Source organism: Buteo buteo, chromosome 12 (genome assembly GCF_964188355.1).
Source record: "Buteo buteo chromosome 12, bButBut1.hap1.1, whole genome shotgun sequence".
Classification (NCBI taxonomy): domain Eukaryota; kingdom Metazoa; phylum Chordata; class Aves; order Accipitriformes; family Accipitridae; genus Buteo; species Buteo buteo.
In genome coordinates this window covers 26,427,203-26,442,654 of record NC_134182.1, presented here as the reverse complement: position 1 = coordinate 26,442,654, position 15,452 = coordinate 26,427,203, and the positions used below count along the sequence as shown (strand labels likewise).

The window sequence follows — 15,452 nt, the reverse complement described above, 5'->3', positions numbered from 1 at the left end:
CACAGGTGCATTCAAGATATCTGTTTGGGCTCAAGTCAACACAGGTCTTGGGTTGCCTAATGAATGGTTCCTGAAGTTTTTCCTCTCCAAGCTGTTAAATATTTCTTTTAGGTGGTCAGTACTAGTTTATTGATTACAATACTCACAACTCCATTTCTAGAAAACTCTGAACAAGTGACATACGTGGCCAGGTTTCTCCAGCATCCGACACATGCCAAAGCGGTGCTAGGCAGGAAAGGGCAGTAATGCTGGGCTGCCAGGCAGCCTAACGCCACCGCTTCTGTCCCAGTCCATGACCTCAACCATCACAAGCAGCTGGCTGCGGGGTGGCACATCTGGCTTACCAATGACGTTTGTCATGTGGAGCGAGGACACAGAACAAGGGAGACACTGTGGCACTGCTCCATGAATGCAAGATACAAGCCTTGCTGGGGGCAGGAGAGGAATGAAAATGAAATATGAGAGCCTTGGGGTCATCTGATGTGACTGTACTCCTTCAGCTTTGCTACACACCTTCAGAGAGCAGTTACACAACAAGTCACAGTAACTGTCTGCACCCTGTTACTTTGATTCACTCTTTTTCTGGATCAAGGCGGAACTTGAAAAGACACTAAACAGAGTGAACATCTGTGTCTGAAAAGAGGAGAGGACAGGGGGATGGTTAAGTGTACACTGCTGGTGGATGGCTAAAGCCAAACATTATATTAACAACAAACACTGCACAGGGAATGTTAGTGGCTCCACAGCTCTACGGACTCCACAGAATAAAGTTGCACCTACTCCATTTCATTCACCTACCCCAAAGCAGTGTAATCTCTGTAAAACTTAATTCATTGTCAATTAACATAAATATTTAATTACTGATTTGGGTATTGGGAAACAAAGAATACAAACATTAGAACACCTTTCCTCCCACTTTTTCAGGCTCAGCTGCACTCCAGACACCTCTCCTCCCCCCTTGTTATTGCTGCAGGTTGCACCCAGTCCCTTTGGTGAAGCAACGAGCAGTGCAGGAGGTCAGGGTCAGTACACAGCAGTTTCTCTCTGCTGCTCCTTCCTTCTCACTCTTGTTCAATGCTCTAGCATGGGTCTTCTATGGGCCACAGTTCCTTCAGAGGTGTACTTCCTCTGGCATGGGCTTATCCACAGGCCACAGTCCCTTCAGGGAAGTACCTGCTCTGCCACAGAGCACCTCCTTGTTCTCTGACCTTGTTATTCCCTCTGTTGTTCCCTCTTCCTCTCCATTCTCTTGTTCTCTCCATGTTCCTCACCCCCGTCCCCCACCCTTGGCATTTTCTGCCTTTTCTGAAATGTTTTCACAGAGGTGCCACCAACCCCGCTGATGGGCTCAGCTGTGGCCTGCAATGGGTCCCTTGCAAAGACAGGTGGAAGCAGCTGGGTCTTACACAGGGCAGCCCCTGGCCTCGTCCCACAGAGGCTGTGCCTGCAGTCCCCCTGCTGCCAAAACCTTACCATTTACATCCAATATAGCTTCTAAGGGGCGAGCATTTTTCACCTTAGCACAGAAACATGCAAGTTACAAATTGTCAAAATTTATTTCATTATGCTTAATTCTGAGAGAAGAGTCCACTGAGCTAAATATTTACTTTCAGGTCACCACAGGTCACCCAATTAACATTGTCGTGGTTTTGGCTGCGATAGTTAATTTTCTTTCTAGTAGCTGGTACACTGTTACGTTTTGGATTTAGTATGAGAAGAATGTTGATAACACACTGATGTTTTCAGTTGTTGCTAAGTAATGTTTATACTAAATCAAGGATTTTTCAGCTTCTCATGCCCAGCCAGCAAGAAGGCTGGAGGGGCACAAGAAGCTGGGAGGGGACACAGCCAGGGCAGCTGACCTAAACTGGCCAAAGGGATAGTCCATGCCATGTGACATCATGCCCAGTTTATAAACTGGAGGGAGTTGGCCTGGGGGGCAGATTGCTGTTTGGGAACTAACTGGGCACTGGTTGGCAAGTGGTGAGCAACCGCATTGTGTATCACTTCTTTTGCATATTCCAATTATTTATTATTATTATTACTATTATTGTTATTAGTTTATTATGTTATTATCATCATCATCATGATTCTTCTCTTCCTTTCTGTCCTGTTAAAATGTTCTTATCTCAACCCACGAGTTTTACTTTTTTTTCCCCCAATTCTCTCCCTCATCCCACTGGGTGGGGGGGAAGTGAGCGAGTGGCTGCGTGGTGCTTAGTTGCTGGCTGTGGGGTTAAACCACAACAAACATAGGAGGGTATTACAAATGATTTCAGGGCCTAGACATCTACTCTTCTATAGGAACAGAGGTTAAATGAATAGGGACTATAGATAAGAAACCAGGTGGTTATATGGAACCACTCGTATGTACTACCAAACTATTAGCTCAGAGCCACGTAATGCCTTGTAGAAGTTCATAAATTAGCACATGGGGTACAATACATGCTGACCTAAAATAAAAGAGAAGCTTACAGAAATCATGAGGAATGCTAATGGACAGTCACACGACCAAATACTTTCAGTAATCAGAAAGTCACTTGATAAAGGCTTGAGCTGCTTAGACAGCATTTTGTTTAACATTCATATCTCTGTGAAATATAACCAAGATGATTTCTGAGACAACAGAAAAAAAAACAGGTTTCCTCACTTATAAGCCCCCTAAAACAATGGATAACTTGATAACTGGATTTGTAAAAACAACAAAGGTTTCATTCTCAGTTGCAATTCTAGCATTTTATGGAACTGGTTATCTACCATACTTCAGCTTTGTCCCATCCACTTCTATATTTGTTTCCTCAATTTACCGTGTTGGCATTTGCCTCTGTAACTGTAACTCCAGCTAATAATGGCAGTAAAATCTGAACATACATGCTTGAGTTATTTCATGTACTATGATGATGACATCTTACTTCCACTTTCCATGGGTCAAGGTAGAACAATTGCCCAGAATGCATCAGGTCAAAAGGAAGAGCTAAAGGAAGATTGTAGTTTGTCTTCAAAAAGAGTAAAACTTTTCAGCCACACTTCTCAGGAGATTTGTCACAAAAATTGTTTTGCTATTCCCAATAAAGCAAAAATAAAATTACAAATATCAGACATTTGATTAAAGTGTATGATGTCAGGGGATGCAGCACTTCTGTGAATCTTTGCCCTTCAGACACATTAGAGATGTCCAACGCCAAAATACAACCTGTTGGGAGAGGACACCTAACAGCAATAAGAGTTCATGTACTCTAACTCAATCTTTTTTCAGAAACCAAATCAATACATTGTCAATATCTCTTACAAGTCATACTACTGCCTGTAAGCCTTCAGAGAAACTCTTAGCAATTACCTCTGCTGTTCACAGACTTGCATACAGCTCTTTACAGTCTTTCATGAATAAGTCTGCTTTGTTAACCTAGTCACATAGGTCGTCAGGGGAAAAAACACCTTATCAGCATATATTCTTGGCTGGTTACACTGTTACAGGCCTTTAATGAGACTGGATCAGCCCAAGAAAAAACATTTTTTTTGCTACTTTAAAAAACGTATGGGGAAATAATCAACCCTTCAGTTTTGAAAGACAAAGACTTAGTATATTGATTATCATATATCTGTTACAAAATATTTTAATATTTTATTATTATTTACCTTTCTGAGCTATATTCTCTTAAAGCCAAGCTTGAAAAATCACACTTATTTATCAATTAGATTACTAAGAAATTCTAGGCCCTATTTACCTAGACCTTCTGATATGTTCAGCTTGGAGATCTACATTTTCCCTCACAAACCTTATTTTGTCTTATTTTTAACTAAGCCAAAATTCTTCGATAGTAGCATAGTCCCTGGGTAGTGTCTTTTTTGAAGCTGTTAAATATTCCAAGAGTTATGGCAGTTTTAAGAGTCAGCGCAGCTTTCAGTTTCACACCACTTCTTTTCAATCAATTTTAAGGCAAAGAGGAAACATAAGAGCCTCTAACTTGCATTAAAATTCAGTAAGTTTGTTATCAAAGTTCTTGCCTGATAAACCTGTGGCTTCCAAATCAATTTTCACTTGGAAGAAGCTTTTTCACTCCATATAATTCTGTAATTTCCAGTTATTTCCCACTGCAGACTAACTGCTCATGGCACAATACTTTGTAGGCCCATGCTGGCAGACAGCCACATTGCAAATATCTCTGCCACACATTATAATGATGCCACAGGAATTACAAACCTGTATGGAGCTTCTCAAGCACGTCAAGCTCTACAGGCTTGTGCTGGTCACCCAAACAGTAGAGATGATAGCTAAGTGTCCCAAAAAAGCAAGATGTTAAAACACATCCCCTCTTCCCTTTTCCATCTATGCAGCTACTTTGTATCAAGAGAAGAGAAAATTATTATCTGCTGTCACAGATACCAGTGAAGGGAGACTTCAACATCTCCTCCTTACCTGCTATCATTTCTAGCATCGATGACCATATCTGATTTCTCACTCTTTCTGGTTTCCAGCATTCCCCAAGCTGAAGAACAGCTGCAGTTCCTTTACATCTAATAAAAGTAAGGGTAGGTATCACCTTTTGAAGAAGGGACGTTAAGCGCATGTTTATTTTTTCTTCTTCGGCCCTGTTATCCCACACATTACCTCATATCTCTCCCCATGAATTCACAACCTATACCTATTCTGGTGTGAGGAGTGGCCTCCCCATGTAGTGAGAGCAGTTTTGCTGCTGACCTTTCCTCCTGTGACTACAATCAAAACATGGGTCAGCTTCAGAAATATCTTGACCGCACATTTACAGCCCGGGAAGTACACTTATCAGTGCAGTAAATTGAAGGCAGCAACTGGCAAAAGAACAAAGGCAGGAAGAGGCTTTCAGAGACTTAAGTAATGGGAAGCTGGATGTCTGAGATGGAGCAAGACAGAGTTAAAAGGACAGAGGGGCAGGACAGGACTTTGGCTCCTTTTGCTCATTTGGCTCTTATGGTGCATTTCTAATGGAATCTTCCTTCATTTTCCCTTTGATGAATATAGAAAATGGTTCACATGTAACTGCTATTTCCCCACAGATGTGCTAATAGGTCCCAGACAAGGAGAGAGAATGGACTGGTTGCTAAAGGCCAGTAACCCTTCTCACTCCCCAGTGGCAGCTTCCCATTCATTTGAGAGCAGTCGCTCTATAAAGAGAATGTAAATTAAAATGGTACGTTAGAAAACACTGACAGACACACATGACAGTAGACAGACCTGCTGCGTGATCCTAGGAACTCATGCAAATTGCTTTCTACCACACACTCACATGAATCAGGGACGCCTGCCTTGTGCGGTGCTATCGTTTTGCATCTGTAGAAATCACCGATGACTCACAACTCACAGGCAAGCAGGCGTGCAAAAAAGCTGATAGAGTAAAAACACAGCCTGGAGGTTAGGAGAGATCCAGCATCTTTCTTTGTGAAATTCTGTCAGTGGATGCTGGACATCAAAATACATGAGCAGTTCCTTACATCTAGTTATTTTCTATGAGTTTCCCTTGGGAAGATGGGTGAAACAATGGCAGTTTCAAATTTCTTAATGATGCAAAGAGCGAATTTTAAACACAGGCATACAGTGTTTCTTAAGCCAGTTCAGAGGTTTTTAAACCAGTAGCCCTCCAACAGAGAAGAGCAGGGAAGAGAGTATTTGCTCCTTCTAGCACATCTGACTACATTTTGTACTTTTTTCCAGAGGTAACAAAGCAACTGTCAGTCAGCTGACTAAACTTTGTTTCCTTACTAAGCAGTCTACTAAGAAACACACACTGGTTAGTATGACCGTATGAAGACACACAGCAAACCTCTAAAACTGTTCATGATACAAGAAGTCTACAGAGTACAGGATACGAGAACAGCGTCACCACAGTTGATTTCTATATCCAAGCTTTTGGAACAGAGTGAGTTTTATTAATAACCATGTACCTTCCTAACAATTAGACAGTTTGCAGCCAACAAGTTAAATGCCTTCTTTAAAAAGAGAATAATGGCAACAGAGAAATTTCTCATCAAAAGACTTGAAACACAAACACAATCTCATCTGAAGAAGGGGCTATATATAAAAATATACGGAACAGCAAGACAATTAGAAAAAGAGGAGGGAGCAGTGTGAAAAAAAAATCTCCTTCAAAGAAAAAAAGAGGAAAAGCCTCTTACAGTTTCTGCCTTAATAAGTAATACATTAAACAAGTAACTTTGATCTTTAGTTTCCTAATATTAATTTTGGTAGTTAAATATTTTTGTATGAAAGAATATTTAATGCAGGATTGCAGCTACACAAATATCCCACTTCCACAACCGCAGAACACATTGCTACAACAGGACTTCAGAGAAACAAACCTCACCAAAACTCATTGGTTAAGTTTGCAATGCTCATGTCTTAAGATACAACACTGTAATTCTCTAAAGCTCATGTATTTGTAGTGCAACCTGTATTTTCTGCCTAAAAGAGTAAGATCTGTAGAAAATCCTAAAATGCATCCTTTGCAGAGATGCTATGCCAAAGAAAAGCAACAAGAGCAGCTGCTGTAGCTGTAGCAGCTGAGAATCACATACTCCATCCACCAAGTATCTTTTTGGCTGTGTGGATAAAACCAATTAATTGGTAGTATAATGCCTTTGCAGTGGCTGGTTCAGGCCACCCCAAATACTTGTCGCTGTCATGAGTAACTTGGAAGACACTTATTAAATTCATCCAAGCCTGCTTGCTTTGTATTTATAGAGGAAACTCATAGCTATTTACTCCTTAGCATGTATTTATCAAATTTAAGGAGCTTATCAGAATTTCTTGAAGGGTCTGCTTAACTCCAATAATGATTAAAAAAAAAAAAAATCCTGTGGCTACATGGTAAAGCTAATATGAAGTGAAAAAAGTGGTCAACTAAGGGGAGGAAATTAAAGGGTGGAAGATGTTAGGAAGATCTTGATTTAGAAGCTGAGATAGAGGCTTAGGGACTTCTTTCTCCCCCAGTATTCAGCATTGAAAGACTGACTGCTATTGCAGTCAGGTTTTCCAAATAGCTCACTCCTTTTCAGGTTTATTTACAGGAATAATTATATTTCTATAAGCACTAGTATACCAGATAACCATGCCTGAATCAGAGTTTACACCAATTTCTGAATCAATATAGTTAAATCAGTGCAAGAATTCCAAAAGGAGCAGATTTTGAAACACAGACATGAAGCAAATTGCAAAAGAGCCTTTACTTGAGATATATTAATCTAAACCCCACCTCTTTTATTTTGGTTCCACAATGTTAGCTGAGAACTAGATCCAAAAGAAGGATTAAGTGCCCGAATCCTGGCTCCCTTTCACTTCCAGGGCCTGACTCCAGGGGTGTGATTCTCAGCCTGGTCTCTCACTTCTCACTTCCTCACCCCCAGAAGGTGACTGCCTAGAGCTTTTAACCTCTTTCTGCATTTTCAGTATTAAAGTCCCCAAATGCCCAACAGTGGGCTTCGAGAAGCCTATCAGAGTCAGCAACACCAAGAAGCTCCCTGCTTAGGTCAGTCCTATTGGTGGGATCTGTACACCAGGAACTCCTCTGCCTTGTCTGTGTTAAGCATCCTCTGGTCACACCTAGCACGTCACTCCCATACTGAATAGGTGCAGCTGTGGTGCCCAAGCTTTTTAACCCAGACCTCTGAACATTCCTTAAAGCTGAGAGAGACACAGGATCAATTCCTTCTATTAGTGGAAGGATTGTAACTCTCCCACTGTCTTGGCTGAGACAACAGAGTAGATTTACCTGTCCCAGAACATTAGTGAAATTCCATATTAAATGAAATAATGAAGTTTCTTTGGGCCACAGGGAGAAAGCAAGCAAGAACATGACTGTATAATTTAAGGGGAAGAGCATTCACTCAAGAAGAGGGAAGAAAAAGTGTATTCTAGTTCCTGCCCCAATGCCTACTTAAGATAAAAATATACAGACAGTCATTAGGGCAGGGCCTGGAAACCAAAAGTTTTAGGAAGGGTGGCAGCTGTTCCAGGAAGTATGTGTTCATGAATTTGGTAAAGCAGAGCGTGAGTAAGCAAGCTGAAGTAGGCAAGACATCTTTAGCAGAGAAGATTATTATTAGTCTTTTAAGGAAGCTATTTCATGAACAGTGTAATAAGGCTGGAATGTCATGGCTATTCTGATTCGGATGACAAAAATTACTATATATCTAGACAGTAAGTTGACTCAAGCCCTAGTTCAGCAAAGGTTTTCTGATGTAATTTGCCCCACTGGTAATCAATTACATATTTGCATAAACTGTTTTTTTACTTCCCATTAGCAACACCAGAAATTTCCAAACAAGCTCTGAGTTCAAACACTGGGTCACTGTAAAACAAACAGAACTTATCAATGCATGCCATATGAACCAGCACTAAGATTATGGATTGAGTGGACCTAAGTAAATTATGGGTTATGAATGGAATCTTATCAGTAATAATGCTAATTCACATTAAGGAAATCCAATTTGGTGAAACCAGAGTTTAAGCTGGAGAAATGTTATGTCTTTTTAAAGAACGTGAAAAAGAATATAGCATCATGACAAAGAATATATGCAACCTTGGGTCATGTGTCAAAGGCAGCCTCATCAATATGTTTAGCAAGCATGCAAATATACCCAATATAAGTCACGTTCAATCTATTTGACCATATCATGTATGACTTACTTAAATACTAGCCTCTAAGACTGATTTCTACATTGAAAATTATCAACCTGTTTCAGGCATAGGGAGCAAAATATACTTCAAAAGGAATGGAAAATCCTTATTCATCTTGGAGATCCTGTTCCTGCACAAACTTCCCACACTCCAGACTCTCGTGCACAAGCCCACCACTACTCTGACTGGAACATCTGTTTCCATAGTAGGGGTTGAAAATAGAGGTAGTTTTAACAGTAGCAGGAGGAGTTGTATATGGAAATGTATTGTTATGCATAACATGTAATATCAATATATATTAGCTACTGGTATATTAAGCTTGGTATGACTTTTGTGGTAGTCCAAAGCAGACATTATGCTGAATCACTAATATTAAATTTGTGTTAATTTGATACGGTTATTTTCTGTTTGCAGGAACTAAATATATAAAGTATCTGAACAAGAATAGCTCAGGTTTCACTAATTTTGCACAATTATGTGTGGCAGGTTCTTGAGATGTTGAAGCCTTCTCCCCTTGCCTGAGAAACTCCAGGTCATTAGTAAAGAGAATATGCATAAATCATAGGTGGGAGAGTACCGTGTAGAGGGAGTCAAACCAGTTCACCTATTTGAATGAGGTCAGAGGATACTGCAGCAAGGGGAGCAGTTATTCAGAGAAGTGAGACAGCAGATGGCCACCAAAACAACCAGAGTAAATCTCAGGGGTAATTGTATTTTCTGCTGAGCTGTAAACATCAGTCGTGTGGGTATTTCCACACGCCCACACTTTGACCCCAACCCTACACACACTTAGAGGTAATATGAACTTTCTGATGGGACCACTCATGAGTTCAGCTCAGCAAATACCTATGCATTTGCAGGATTAGTCTTTGTATCTGAACTGGACTCACCAAGTCTGTTTTGTTGATATTGCCAGTGCTTGCAGCTGATGTTCTTTTACCTTCATAGCAAAAGAAAAGTTCTCCCCTGTCTCAACACCTCTAATCTGGTAGTCATGTGGTTTTTAGATATGTTATGCCAATAAGCAAATCTATTAATGAAAAGTACTCCTGCACTGGCTACTCACATTGAATAGAAAAAAACGCAGAGAAAAGCAATGAACAGAAAAAATCAGAAGACCTGAGAATTTGTTTCAGCTTTTTTATTCAAACACTCGGGTATAAGACATTGCCATTCCTGACTCAAAAGAAAGGGCCAACATGACAACATGTCTATCAAATTTAGCAGTGAAAAGTGATTATGCCACAAACACGTTAATGGAAAACATTCTGTGCAAGATGTTTAGAGTACCTGTACCAATGTTCTGTAGCCAGCCCCAGCAGCTTAGGAAAAAAAGAAAAGCACGCAAGTACCCCTTCAGTATTTTTAAAAGTAGTTTCCTCTATTCAGGAACATCCTGGGAGTGGCTTCTCTGTATAATGGCATTTTCGACTAGAGAGGTGCTGGCAAAACTGTGGTTACTATTCAGTGAGATGTTTTGCTACAGAGCAGAAATAGGTCCATTCAGAGAGCTGTAAGGCTGCCCTGATCATTTCCTCAGAGTAAAGGAGAAGGATTTAACAGGAACCTTACAAGGCTCTCAGTGATATGAATGTGCACTGAGCTTCTGCAGAGGCACAGCAATGCTCACACTGTTACTGAATCTCCTCTACTATGCAATAAAAAAAAATCCAGGATGAACAACTTCTGGTACGTATTGGACTTTCTGGAGATGCATCAATGGGAAATGCAAGGGCCGAGCACTTCCCCAAACAAAGCATGCTGAAATTTAATTCATGTAATTCATGCCTATGCAGACCTGCCTTGACCTACATGAAAGTAATGGGGGGGTATATTCAAAAAACTGAGCACGTGGTTTTGTGAGATCTGGATATTATAAAATAATATAAAAGAGTGGTGGTACAGATGTTGTGTCATCTGGTCAAGCGCAAAATAACTGTGTGCCCCAGTGGTGTTCCATGACTGGTCCTGCACTAACAGATGTTGCAGTTGGAATTCATCAGAAAAGCCATATAGTGAGGAGAGCCTGAAGACTGCAATACTCTAGTTTCTTGAAGTACACTGTCTGTATTTAACAGCAAGTATCCATCCCTCCAAAATGGGTTGGTGATAAGGACTGAAACAACTCTACCCTTGAGAATCTTGTAATGTTGATCACATTTTCTTTATTTTGTGGACAGAGGATTTAAAAGTCTAGTCATGAGTCTCAAATTTCATTCAAAATAAGATACAGCAATGACAGCTGGCAGCTGTAAATAAAGCTGTGTTGTTTACCTTAAATTTTGCAGATCCAAGTGATGAGTTATTCTCCCTTATTGTGAATGACCTTAATAGCATGGAGGCACAAAACTGACCTCTCCCACCACATTTCTTTGAGACAATTCAGTGACCGCTGTGACAACGTGTTTTCAGACATTATTACTTGAAGGCAAGCTCAGCAGTGCAGTTATCTAATGTTTACTATGCAATCATCATGAGTTCCCTTTTACACTACACTTAATTCCCAGGGATGCCTGAGAATAAAATCAGTTGCACAAGAGGCACATATAGCTGGCTTGTAATGCAGCTGATGCAGAACCATATGGCTTTACATCAGCCTTCTGCACCAACCCTGGCACAGTGGTTGTGCCAGAGGTAGGGGAGAAGAGGATACAGCAGGAATGGTCTGAGCTTCTATCTCTTTTCTGGTGGATTTGGGGTTTAACTTGGGTTCAAAGCATGGCCCTTCAACAGTCCTTTTCATCTGACTGGGCAGTTTGCTTAACAGAGAATATTGATCACAAACGTAAAATACAATGTGTGGAAACAAGCACACCGTGGCATAGTCTTACCCAAAATGAAGAATTCCTACAGCTCTGAAGAAAAAGGAAGTTATTCTGGGATCAGAATAAAAAAGCGAGAGCAGACCAGTTATTCTCCCTGCACCACATGGGGTGGAGACCCAGACAGGCCTGAAGGGCCCCAGTCCAGCCAAGGTTCCTGGGGGACTGGGGGCTCCTGAGCTCAAAGCCAGGCACCTCAGGGGCCCGAAGGCCTGCTGCATTTATAGTGTCGCGTGCCATCTGCATGGGAGGGCTGCAATGTAACTGCAACCTGATAGTACTTGAGCTCTTGGTTCAAAGGCAGTCTACCCCCGGAGACGTGAACAGGCAGGAAGCCAGGCAGACTTCTGGTCTTGTGAACAATTGAAACTGATTGACACTTTCCTATAAAATTTCCAGTTAGCCAGAAAAGCCATAAACTATGGTTTAAAAGAAAAATAAAAGTCTTCAGGGAGAAATAAATAAAGTTTCTCTTTCTTATGTGAGAAGTCTTTGAATAAGGATTATTCTCCCCATCTTTAAAGGAGGGACCACATGATTCACTAAACCTGCCAGGGTTTACCCTTGGTCCTGTTCTGAAATTCAGGCTTTTTGACTTGATATACACCTTCCTCAACAGGACCCCACTGCTTTCCCCAAAGCACTTGGCATCCCTCAGTCTCATCACATATCAAGGTCCATCACCCATTCATTTGTTCCCACTCCTCCAAAGTCTTCCTCAAAAAACCCTAATTCATCTCTATGTGAATAATTGATCAAAAGCTCCTTTATATATATCCAATACTCCAATTCTTGTGTTTTAAAGCAAAACTGCAGACTCTAACACTCAAAAATTACCAGATGGGGAAATCAATCATTTGTGAAGCAAAAACATAAAAAATGAAAGTATCCCAAAATAAATTGAATTAAAAACTTGGTGATATTTAGGAGACTCGCTCCCTGGTTTTAGGGTGGATTTTTTCAATCTTCACAATCTAATTATGCATTATTATCCAGAATGACTCAATTATATCTTAATCAGTGCATCTTCACTGTCTTCCTGTATTTCTCTGCTTCTACCTTTTTCTTCCCCTAAAATCTCTGCATTCACCCCCAAAAAGTAACCAGTTACAAGCAACTATCTTCAGATCAATCACACTATTTTGAGAGGGTACTTCTGCCAATTCCTAACATGAGTACTTTTAAGCCAAATACTGAAATTGCTCTATACTCAAGTTGCATCATTACCTATTGACTAGCTTTACAGAGAAAGGAAAATATGTTCATCATAAACAACCTCTTCACTCCATCATCTGAGTAAATAAACACCATTTTCCCTCCCCGGCTAGCATGAGGACAAAACAGCCTACCTACCTTGTTCCTGCAAAAGCAAAAACAATGCTATTGTTAATCACAGGTCAGAAAAATATAGGCATTCTGAGCATGAATGACTGCTTATCAATGAAGTGACACCTTCACCCTTAAGTGTTTTTACAAAAGGTCTAGGATGAAAATAGGAAAGCAGTGGCAGTTTAGGGAAAAAAAAAAAAACAAACAAAAAAAACAAAACCAGAGAAAATCACTTACTGTACTTGGTTCTGCAGAGGTATTCAACACAAACATCACCCTTCCTTGTCCAGCTGCCAAGTGCTAAAGCATGAAATGAGCAGCTGTTTCCTTCAAGCTGGGGCTGTGTGTCTTAACTAGTCACATGCTCCTCCTGATAAATCTCACTGCCGTGCCAGGAGGTCAGAATCTGAAGATCATTATTCGCCTTATTAGAAAATCCTTTTCATAACAGCAGCCTTCGCTAAAGCACTTGACTGGAACATGGTGCTATGTGCTCCATAACTGCTACTTTTTTTTTTTTTTTTTTTTAATGACTAACACCAAGCAGTAGATAAGCCTTAATCGACAGTAGAGGCAGTACAATGGAAAGTTAAATACATCTCTGTTGATCACTTCAGGTTTGTTTCTGACTTCACAGTTTGCTGTGTTTAAATTTAGGAATTTAAACCATCAGGAACAGAACAATTTAAAACGCTGTGGCATTCATAGCATCTTTAAGACCAGGTGACTCCATAGATGATGCAAAATATGTGAGCAAGCCCACTTATGGGGATTAGTTGTACTTAAGGGGCAACATCACTACCTTTTGTGTTTGGATAGTAGATTGATGAGTGCGTTATTAATACTGGAGATCATTTTAATTTTGGTATCTAGCATTTTTACAGCACAGATTATGGGGCTGCATTGTGCCAGACATTGTCTAGTCAGACTGTGATAGCCCTTTTGAGATGGGGCCTATCAATCTAAACAGAGAGAGCAAAATGAGAAACAAAAGCACCCTTATCCCTGTGTCCCCAGATATAGGACAAATGAAGGAGAAACACTGAAGTCAAGAAATGAATAGGTTCTGATGGAATTTTCCAGGGCAATATGTAGCCATACGCTACTGAAATTCAGCTGAGACTCTGCACCTAATTCCCTTTAGCTTGGTCACATATTTAAAGATATTTAGGTATTTGAGGACAAAGGCATACTGTCAATGGAATTTTGAGTGTGAGATGCAAAACATCATTTTCTGAAATGCTTAATTCTCATCCCACTTACAGGATATACTGTGCTGAAACTCCAGCGGTGCTTTAAATTGAAAAGACTGACAGGACACAGGCAATTGCCATACCTCAGTATAGGATGTGGTAATGGTATTTTATTGTTTGGTAAGCAAGCCAGATCTTGCAAGATTGCACAGTCTCATTGGATTATCAAGGGCATTATAGGGAATTTTTCTGAAATACAACCTGCACCAATAGTTAGGACTGCAACTGAGATTTGAACAAATTCAAGGAATTGCTCAGAGCCAGATAGGTGCCTGTTGTTAAAATTATTAAATTATAATAGTCTATCTAGCTGGCACATTTGTCAGAAACTGATGAAAGCCTGCAAATCACTGAAGGTGAGGGCTGCAGCAAAGAAGGGTAACCCGGGTTGCTTCCTTCGACCTTACCCAGCTCTTCATACTACATAAACTTGCACATGGTTACAAAACCATGCAGCCATCAGCGCTGCCAGCACAGTCTGAAGCAGGGAAGAAGCACTCGTGCTAATTACCCATGCCTTTGTGGGTCTCCCGTTTTCTCGGTCTCGGTATGGCAGGGAAACCGCTGGCTTTCCTTGACAAGTTTTCATAGAAAAAAACCTCCCGCGTTACATGGATTCTCGTAACCCAGCCCGTTAGAGGACCTCGTCGGCAGTCAGGGAGGTGAAGGTGCCCCCAGAACCGGCGGCCGGAGCCCCGGTGAGGGGCCTTCCGCCAGCACCCCGAACCCCCGACCTTTCCCTGGTGACACGGCAGCGTTTGGTGCCTTGTTTGTCCTCGTCTGCCTCTGCGTCCACACCCCGGTAACGTATGTAAACAACAAATAAGGAAGCATCGGCTGAAGGGCTCTTCAGTTTATGGTCGGGGAGCCTCGCTCCTGCTTTTCCCCGGGAGGACGAGCCTGGCCCGGCAGCCTCCCACCCCTTGCCGGCGCCGGGGAAGCCGCTGGGGCGCGCCCCGCCAGCGGCTAGGACCCTCACAGAGAGCACCGCCACGCCCGCAGCGGCGGCACTTCTGAGAGAATTCGCCCTTTCGGCCACACATTTCAAAGGGCAGAAACGCACCAGGCGCGAAGGGCGACGCACGGGAGCCCCTGGATGTCCCCCAGGGCCCGAGTTCCCTGGCGAGGACCTGGCGTGAGGGGTCACCCGGCGCCGGCTGGGCCAACGGTGCTCGCCGCCGGCGATGAGCCTGAGAGGCGCTGCGGGGAGGCCCCACAGCAGCCCCCAGCGGCCCGAGGTCCTCGGTGCAGCCGCCTCAGACCCCTCACCTCGAAGGCCTGAGATGTGGGTTCGTGCTTGAAACGCTTGGAGGTAGCATGATGCCAGGCCTCTCTGTTCTGCATTGGTAAATCGGTAAGTGCAGCACAAGGAGAAACGCTTCTGGAATAGTAGGTTAG

The 15,452-nt window shown here is 41.9% G+C and overlaps 1 protein-coding gene across 7 annotated transcripts in view; it reads right to left on the bottom strand.

The window, feature by feature from the left end:
• The window catches only part of RASGRP3 (RAS guanyl releasing protein 3), a 65,341-nt gene that overhangs the window by 37,151 nt on the left and 12,738 nt on the right, over nucleotides 1–15,452 (bottom strand). Inside the window, exons 1-2 of one of the 7 annotated variants that reach the window (XM_075043134.1) lie at nucleotides 13,039–13,318; nucleotides 4,418–4,515 (exon numbers count right to left, since the gene is read on the bottom strand). The exons of 3 other annotated variants lie outside the window; for them this stretch is intronic. The gene's annotated coding sequence lies outside the window, so the exon portion shown is untranslated. Of the gene's footprint in view, nucleotides 1–4,417; nucleotides 4,516–5,264; nucleotides 5,348–13,038; nucleotides 13,319–15,452 lie in introns of those variants that run through there. 3 more of the 7 variants (XM_075043137.1, XM_075043135.1, XM_075043138.1) reach the window with 3 other exon arrangements.